This window comes from Eubalaena glacialis, chromosome X, assembly GCF_028564815.1.
Source record: "Eubalaena glacialis isolate mEubGla1 chromosome X, mEubGla1.1.hap2.+ XY, whole genome shotgun sequence".
Lineage (NCBI taxonomy): Eukaryota > Metazoa > Chordata > Mammalia > Artiodactyla > Balaenidae > Eubalaena > Eubalaena glacialis.
Window position 1 is genome coordinate 92,333,912 of NC_083736.1, and position 9,904 is coordinate 92,343,815.

Sequence of the window (9,904 nt, forward strand, 5' to 3'; positions counted from 1 at the left end):
AAAGAGCACTGTTTCCTGGTTACTGCCAATGTTCACTGTTAAACACAGGGGGCCTCGAAGGAAACACAGACTGTTTAGAAATAGAATGTTCATCAAGATATAATGGTTGATAATTATATTGCTTCATTTCCAAGTTGTTTCCCATAGAAAATGTAAAACAACACTTACATGTTGGCATCATATCACCACCAACTGGCCGAAAGTGCTTACTAGGAAGAAAATCAGCTTTTAAAAGGAACACAAAAAGGAATAGACAATAAACATCCAGTATTTGATAAACTCATGGAGAAGCCAAATACTTCTTAAGTTGCCTTTAATTAATTAATTAATTAATTAATTAATTTATTTATTTATTTATTTGCAACTAAGATTAAATTTCAACCACCTCAAATCTAAGGAATTCTGGCAGCTGAGATTCTGGTAACTTTGTAAACAAGTCCACCATGTGTCAATCTATCTTTTAGCCTTGACAAATTTTGAAGAATTGGTTCACTAAGTTTGTTCACTCCTTTATGAACCTTGTCCAAATAGACTATTTTATGTATTCATTTGGTGACATTATCTGAACATCCCAACATTTTTAAAGAGTCTTCTGCTTCCTGGTCGCTGATTAAACTTCATTTAGAACATCCAGATATATTTAGGAATATGCGTAATGGCATATGGTTTAGATAATGTATATACACTGGCTTAGACAAATTCATTTGGCAGTGAGAAATTCCAGCACCTGTCTTCCCAGAGAAACTATCAACTTATAAAACTGGAAACCTGGTTGGAGTTATTAATCCAAAGCACTTAGGGTTTTACAACCAACACATAACATTTTTATATATTAGTTCTAACAATATTCAGGAGTCTACAATACTTATCAAAAAATGATATATTTCTAGTTCTTATGAAACCCTCAGGTTCACCTTCTCACCTACAGAACTCGTCATAAAGCACAGCATGTATCTTGTAGATATTATTGCTTTGTGTATGTGTGATCAAAGGTTACTGCACTCTATCCTATAGCTATGCATATGGAAAAGTATACTTCTTTCCTCGGTGATGATCCTTGTAGCTTTGTTTAGATGGTTATGTCAGCTCTTTCCTCTTAATTTTTACCTCATTCCCTATACAATTATTTGGCTCTGGGCAAGGAAAATGAGGCTTCTGAGTGTTTAACAATTTAGTAGAGATGGACATGTAAAAATTGCACATCCTATTTGGTTAACTGCACCCTTATTTACCTTTTAACTTTTTTCAGTTCTCATTCTCTAGTATGGAAGCGTGGTTTGTAATAGCAATCAGATTTAGCCCTTTATTTCTATGCTGGCTTCCACTACTCTGGATTATTTGCAAGACCACAACAATCTCCAAACTAAATTCCCTGTCTCAAGTATTTTTGTCCTCTAATCCACTCTTCATACCACTGCCAAATTTATCTCTTTCAAGCACCACTTACAATTTGTAATCCTTTATGTCCACGTTCCTACAAAGGTATCCTGCTGTTTACTGGATCAAATCCAAACTCATCATTTGACAGTTCAAACCCCATAATCTAATACAACACTTCCTCTCCCTAGCCAGTGATACTGACCTTCAGCTCTGGTTAGGTCACATCTATTGTCAACCCATTCACACTCCCCACAAAAGTCATGACACATTTATATGATTCAGCTATTCATTTATATTGTAAAATGAATATTATATTAATATAACAAAAAATTCAAGACAAAACTGCCCACAAGCTCATAGCAATCAGATATGTTCACTTGTCTTTTCTTCACATAATAATAACAGCAAATAATGATATAGTATTTATCATGTGTCAGCCATATTCTAATAGCTTTAAAAATATGATTTGTATAACCAGCATCTGTAACCAGCATCTACTCTGATTGGTTGGTGCTTGTGCCACACTACTTGTTAAATATAGTGACTATCATCCTTGGTAACAGGAGTGGTCAGAGAAAGCTTTTATCTGTGCTGAATTAAGGGAGGGAGTACTGAAAAGCATTTCAAGCAAAGGAAGTGATATGCTACGGGTCACCAGGGTCTAAGAAAACATAGCAAATTGCAAGTAGGCCAGGGCACTTGGAGTGAAAAGGGAGTAGGAGATTGAGAACAGATGCTAGAAAGGCATGCTCCAGAAAGATCATTATGGACCTTGAAAATCATTAAAGCAAAGAAGAAACTAAAGTAGAGAAATGACATGTTCAGATGAGTATTTTAGAAACTTTACTCTGTCAGCAGTGTGGGGAATAGATTTAAGAGGTTAGGTTGTAGGTAGGATTACTTGTGTGGGGGAACTCTTTTCTGACTCTGTCACATTTGTCTATCTCAGGTTCTATTCTGTGAACAATATTGAGTTGTTTTTTTTTTGTTTTTTTTTTTTTTTGTATTGAGTTTTAAACTTCTTTCCCACATGAAAGTGGGATACAGCTTTTTACCTCTCCTCCCAAAAACTGTCTGTCAGTACAACAGGAATGCCCATGTCTGTTCTGTATCCACGTCACTCTCTAGAACAATTGTTTCTAAGGACTTGCTGTGAAACAAAATAGAATCCAAAGACTTTCTTTTGGTTTACAATGTCCTCTATGATCTTTTCTCTGCCCAAGTCCATGAACTGATCTCATATCATTCTCACCTTCACTCACCATGGTCCAGCCACACTGGCCTTGTTTTATTATTTGAATAAATGAAGGACTTGGCATTAGTTGTTTCCTTCTGCCTAGAATGTACCAACACCCTTCCATTCTCTATCTCCAATGTCACTATAGCTAGATATTTTTTCTTCATATCTCAGCTTAGATATCACCTCAAAGAGGCCTTTCCTAGCCACTAAATCTAAAGAAACCAAAGAATGTTCTGCCTATGCTTTCCTCTAGGAGTTTCATGGTTTCCAGTCTTACATTTAGAATTTTAATCAATTTTGAGTTTATTGTTGTATGTGGCATTAGAGAATGTTCTAATTTCATTCTTTTACATGTAGCTGTCCAGTTTTCCCAGCACCACTTATTAAAAAGACTGTATTTTCTCCATGGTATATTCTTTCCTCCTTTGCCATAGATTAATTGACCATGGGTGCATGGGCTTATTTCTGGGCCGTCTATTCTGTTTCACTGATCTACGTGTCTGTTTCTGTGCCAGTACCACACTGTTTTGATTACTGTAGCTTTGTAGTATAGTCTGAAGTCAGGGAGCATGATTCCTCCAATTCTGTTCTTATTTCTCAAGATAATTTTCTTGTTCCTGATCTTAGAGAAAATGCTTTCAGCTTTTCACTATTGAGTATAATGTTAGCTGTGAGTTTGTCGTATTTGGCCTTTATTGTGTTGAAGTATGTTCACTCTATGCCCACTTTCTGGAGAGACTTTAATTATAAATAGATGTTGAATTTTGTCAAAAGCTTTTCCTGCATCTATTGAAATGATCATATGGTTTTTATTCTTCAATTTGTTAATGTGGTATATCACATTAATTGATTTGTGGATATTGAAAAATCCTTGCATCCCTGGGATAAATCCCACTTGATCATGGTGTATGATCATTTGCTGACAGTCTTTGACATAAATTATAGCAATATTTTTGAATTTATCTCCTAAAAAAGGATATAAAAGCAAAAATAAACAAATGGAACCTAATTAATCATAAAATCTTTTGCACAGCAAAGGAAAATATCGACAAAATAAGAAGATAACCTGCCGAATGGGAGAAAATATTTGCAAGTAATATGACTGATAAGGGGTTAATAACCAAAATATATAAACAGCGCATATAACTCAACATCAAAAGAACAAACAACCTGATTAATAATAGGAAGAAGACCTGAATAAATATTTTTGTAAAGAGAACATGCAGATGGTCAACAGGCAGATGAAAATATGCTCAACATCGTTAATCATCAGGGAAATGCAAATCAAAACCACAATGAGATACCACCTCACACCTGCCAGAATGGCTATCATCAAAAAGAACACAAATAACAAATGTTGGAGAGTATGTGGAGAAAAGGAAACACTTGTACACTGTTGCTGGGAATGTAAATTGGTGTAACCACTGTGTAAAACAGTACAGAGGTTTCTCAAAAAATTATAAATAAAACTGCCATATTACCCAGCAATCACACTCCTCGGTTTATATCTGAAAGAAACAAAAACACTAATTTGAGCCCCTCTCTTCCTTGGCACTCCCTATAGGGGTGGAAACCATCTTCTACTCAGCATCATGGCTGCTCTCAGATCCCTCGTGAAGCCCAAGATCATCAAAAGGACGACCAAGAAGTTCATTCAACAACAGTCAGACTGATATGTCAAAATTAAGTGGAACTGGCAGAAACCCAGAGGCATTGACAACAGGGTGTGAAGGAGATTCAAGGGCCAGATCTTGATGCCCAACATCAGTTATGGGAGCAACAAGAAAACAAACACATGCTGCCCATCAGCTTCTGGAAGTTCCTAGTCCACAGCATCAAGGAACATGAAGTGCTGCTGATGTGCAACAAATCTTACTGTGCTGAAATTATTCACAATATCTTATCCAAGAACCACAAAACCATTGCGGAAAGAGCACCCCAGCTGTCCATCAGAGTCACCAATCCCAATATCAGGCTGAAAAGTGAAGAAAATGAATAGACAGCTCATGGTGCACATTGTGTTTGTGTTAATAAAACCATGAAACTCGAAAAAAAACACTAATTTGAAAAGATACATGAATCCCAAAGTTCACAGTAGCATTATTCACAGTTGCTAAGATATGGAAGCCACTTAAGTGTGTTCTTTTTTTCTTTTTTTAACATCTTTATTGGAGCATAATTGCCTTAAGATGTTGTGTTAGTTTCCGCAATATAACAGAGGGAATCAGCTATATGTATACATATATCCCCATATCCACTCCCTCTTGCGTCTCCCTCCCACCCTCCCTATCCCACCCTCCCTATCCCACCCCTATAAGTCGTCACAAAGGATGGAGCTGATCTCCCTGTGTTATGCGGCTGCTTCCCACTAGCTATCTATTTTACATTTGGTAGTGTATATATGTCAATGCCACTCTCTCACTTCCTCCCAAATTACCCATCCCTCTCCCTGTGTCCTCAAGTCCATTCTCTACATGTACGTCTTTATTCCTATCCTGCCCCTAGGTTCTTCAAAAACATTTTTTTTTTTTTAGATTCCGTATATATCTGTTAGCATACAGTATTTGTTTTTCTCTTTCTGACTTACTTCACTCTGTATGACAGTCTCTAGGTCCATCCACCTCACTACAAATAACACAATTTTGTTTCTTTTTATGGCTAAGTAATATTCCACTGTACATATGTGCCACATATTTTTAACCATTCGTCTGTTGATGGACACTTAGGTTGCTTCCATGTCCTGGCTATTGTAAGTAGAGCTGCAATGAACATTTTGGTACATGACTCTTTTTGAATTATGGTTTTCTCAGGGTATATGCCCAGTAGTGGGATTGCTGGGTCATATGATAGTTCTATTTTTAACTTTTTAAGGAACCTCCAGACTGTTCTCCATAGTGGCTGTATCAATATATATTCCAACCAACAGTGCAAGAGGATACCATTTTCTCCACACCCTCTCCAGCATTTATTGTTTGTAGACTTTTTGATGATGGCCATTCTTACTAGTGTGAGGTGATAACTCATTGTAGTTTTGATTTGCATTTCTCTAATGATTAATGATGCTGACCATCCTTTAATGTGTTTGTTGGCTATCTGTATATTTTCTTTGAAGAAATTTCTATTTAGGTCTTTGGCCCGTTTTTGGATTGGGTTTTTTGTTATTTTGATATTGAGGTGTATGAGCTGCTTGAATATTTTGGAGATTAATCCTTTGTCAGTTGCTTCATTTGCAAATATGTTCTCCCATTCTGAGGGTTGTCTTTTCATCTTATTTATGGTTTCCTTTGTGTGCAAAAGCTTATAAGTTTCATTAAGTCCCATTGGTTTATTTTTGTTTTCATTTCCCTTTCTCTAGGAGGTGGGTCAAAAAGGATCCTGCTGTGATTTATATCATAGAGTGTTCTGGCTATGTTTTCCTCTAAAACTTTTATAGTGTCTGGCCTTACATTTAGGTCTTTAATCCATTTTGAGTTTATTTTTGTGTATGGTGTTAGTTAGTGTTCTAATGTCATTCTTTTACATGTAGCTGTCTAGTTTTCCAAGCACCAATTATTGAAGAGGCTGTCTTAACTCCATTGTATATTCTTGTCTCCTTTATCAATGATAAGGTGACCATATGTGCGTGGGTTTATCTCTGGGCTTCCTATCCTGTTCCATTGATCTATATTTCTGTTTTTGTGCCAGTACCATGCTGTCTTGATTACTGTAGCTTAGTAGTATAGTCTGAAGTCAGGGAGCCTGATTCTTCCAACTCTGTTTTTCTTTCTCAAGATTGCTTTGGCTATTTGGGGTCTTTTGTGTTTCTATACAAATTGTGAATTTTTTTGTTCTAGTTCTGTGAAAAATGCCCTTGGTAGTTTGACAGGGTTTGTATTGTACCTGTAGATTGCTTTGGGTAGTATAGTCATTTTCACAATTTTGATTCTTCCAATGCAAGAACATGGTATATCTCTCCATCTGTTTGGATGACATTTAATTTCTTTAATCAGTGTCTTATAGTTTTCTGCATACAGATCTTTTGTCTCCTTAGGAAGGTTTTGCAATGGTAAATGGGAGTGTTTCCTTTTTTCTTTTTCAGAATTTTCATCATTACTGTGTAGGAATGTAAGAGATTTCTGTGCATTTATTTTGTATCCTGCTACTTTACCAAATTCATTGATAAGCTCTAGTAGTTTTCTGGTAGCATCTTTAGGATTCTCTATGTATAGTATCATGTCATCTGCAAACTGACAGTTTTACTTCCTCTTTTCCAATTTGGATTCCTTTTATTTCCTTTTCTTCTCTGTTTGCTGTGGCTAAAACTTCCAAAACTATGTTGAGTAACAGTGGTGAGAGTTGGCAACTTTGTCTTATTCATGATCTCAGTGGAAATGGTTTCAGTTTTTCACCATTTAGAAAAATGTTGGCTGTAGCTTTGTCATATATGGCCATTATTATGTTGATGTAAGTTCCCTCTATGCCTACTTTCTGAGGGTTTTTATCATAAGTGAGTGTTGAATGTTGTCAAAAGCTTTTTCAGCATCTATTGAGATTAACATATGGTTTTTATCATTCAGTTTGTTAATATGGTGTATCACATTGATTGATTTGCGTATATTGAAGAATCCTTGCATTCCTGGTTTAAACCCCACTTGATCATGGTGTATGATCCTTTTAATATGCTGTTGGATTCTGTTTGCTAGGATTTTGTTGAGCATTTTGGCATCTATGTTCATCAGTGATATTGGCCTGTAGCTTTCTTTCTTTGTGACATCTTTGTCTGGTTTTGGTGTCAGGGTGATGGTGGCCTTGTAGAATGAATTTGGGAGTGTTCCTCCCTCTGCTATATTTTAGAAGGGTTTGAGAAGGATAGGTGTTAGCTTTTCTCTAAATGTTTGTTAGAATTTGCCTGAGAAGACATCTGGTCCTGGGCTTTTGCCTGTCGGAAGATTTTTAATCACAGTTTCAATTTCAGTGCTTGTGATTGGTCTGTTTATATTTTCTATGTCTTCCTGATTCAGTCTCGGGAGGTTGAGCTTTTCTAAGAATTTGTCCTTTTCTTCCAGGTGGTCCATTTTATTGGCATATTGTTGTTTGTAGTAATCTCTCATGATCCTTTGTATTTCGGCAGTGTCCATTGTTACTTCTCCTTTTTCATTTCTAATTCTGTTGATCTGAGTCTTCTTCATTTTTTTCTTGATGAGTCTGGCTCATGGTTTATCAACTTTGTTTATCTTCTCAAAGAACCAGCTTTTAGTTTTATTGATCTTTGTTAGTGTGTCCTTCATTTTTTTTTCATATTTTTCTGATCTAATTTTTATCATTTCTTTCCATCTGCTAACTTTGGGGTTTTTTTGCTCTTCTTTCTCTAATTGCTTAGGTGTAGGTTTAGGTTGGTTATTTGAGATTATTCTTGTTTCTTGAGGTAGGATTTTATTGCTATAAAATTCCCTCTTAGAACTGCTTTTGTTGCATCCCATTTGTTTTGGATTATCTTGTTTTCATTGTCATTTGTTTCCAGGTATTTTTTATTTCCTCTTTGATCTCTTCAATAATCTCTTGGTTATTTAGTAATGTATTGTTTAGCATCAATGTGTTTGTATTTTTTACAGCTATATTTCCCATAATTGATATCTACTCTCATAGCATTGTGGTCGGAAAAGGTACATGATATGATTTCAGTTTTCTTAAACTTACCAAGGCTTGATTTGTGTCCCAAGATGTGATGTATCCTAGAGAATGTTCATGAGCACTTGAAAAGAAAGTGTATTCTGTTGGTTTTGGATGGAATATCCTGTAAATATCAATTATGTCCATCTTGTTCAATGTGTCATTTAAAGCTTGTGTTTCCTTATTTATTTTCATTTTGGATGATCTGTCCTTTGGTGAAAGTGGTGTGTTAAAGTTCCCTACTATGATTGTGATACTGTCAATTTCCCCTTTTTTGGCTGCTAGCATTTGCCTTATGTATTGAGGTGTTCCTATTTTGGGTGCAGAAATATTTAAAATTGTTATATCTTCTTCTTGGATTGATCCCTTGAACATTATGTAGTGTCCTTCTTTGTCTCTTGCTATAGTCTTTATTTTAAAGTCTATTTTATCTGATGTGTGAATTGCTACTCCAGCTTTCATTTGATATTCATTTTCATGGAATATCTTTTTCCATCCCCTCACTTTCAGTCTGTATGTGTCCCTAGGTCTGAAGTGGGTCTTTTATACACAGCATACATACAGGTCTTTTTTTTTTTTTTGTATCCATTCAGCAAGTCTATGTCTTTTGATTGGAGCATTTAATCCATTTACATTTAAGGTAATTATCGATATGTTTGTGCCTATTACTATTTTCTTAATTATTTTGGGTTTGTTATTGTAGGTCTTTTCCTTCTCTTGTGTTTCCTGCCTAGAGAAGTTCCTTTAGCATTTGTTGTAAAGCTGGTTTTGTGGTGCTGAATTCTCTTAGCTTTTGCTTGTCTGTAAATGTTTTAATTTCTCCATCAAATGTGAAGGAGATCTTTGCTGGGTACAGTAATTTTGGTTGTAGGTTTTTCCATTTCATCATTTTAAATATGTCCTGCCACATCCTTCTGGCTTGCAGTTTTTCTGCTGAAATATCAGCTGTTAACCTTATAGGAATTACCTTTTATATTAGTTGTTGCTTTTCCCTTGCTGCTTTCAATATTTTTTCTTTGTATTTAATATTTGATAGTTTGATTCCTATGTGTCTTGGCGTGTTTCTCCTTGGATTTATCCTGTATGGGACTCTCTGTGCTTCCTGGACTTGACTGACTATTTTCTTTCCCACATTGGGGAATTTTTCAACCATAATCTCTTCAAATGTTTTCTCAGTCCCTTTCTTTTTCTCTTCTTCTTCTTGGACCCCTGTAATTAGAAAGTTGGTGCATTTAATATTGTCTCCGAGGTCTCTGAGACTGTTCTCTGTTTGTTTCATTCTTCCTTCTTTATTCTGCTATGCAGTAGTTATTTCATCTATTTTATCTTCCAGGTCACTTATCCGTCCTTCTGCCTCAGTATTCTGCTATTGATTCTTTCTAGAGAATTTTAAATTTCATTTATTATGTTGTTCATCATTGTTTGCTTGCTCTTTAGTTCTTCTAGGTCCTTTTTAAACGTTTCTTGTATTTTATCCATTTTATTTCAAAGAGTTTTGATCAACTTTACCATCATTACTTTGAATTGTTTTTCAGGTAGACTGGCTATTTCCTCTTCATTTGGTCTGGTGGGTTTTTACTTTGCTCCTTCATGTGCTGCATATTTCTCTGTCTTCCTATTTACCTTAACTTACTG

General features: G+C 35.6%; 1 pseudogene; it reads left to right on the forward strand.

The window, feature by feature from the left end:
• Positions 1–4,212: 4,212 nt before the first annotated feature.
• On the forward strand, positions 4,213–4,619 carry LOC133082420 (large ribosomal subunit protein eL32-like; annotated as a pseudogene).
• The last annotated feature ends 5,285 nt before the right edge of the window (positions 4,620–9,904 follow it).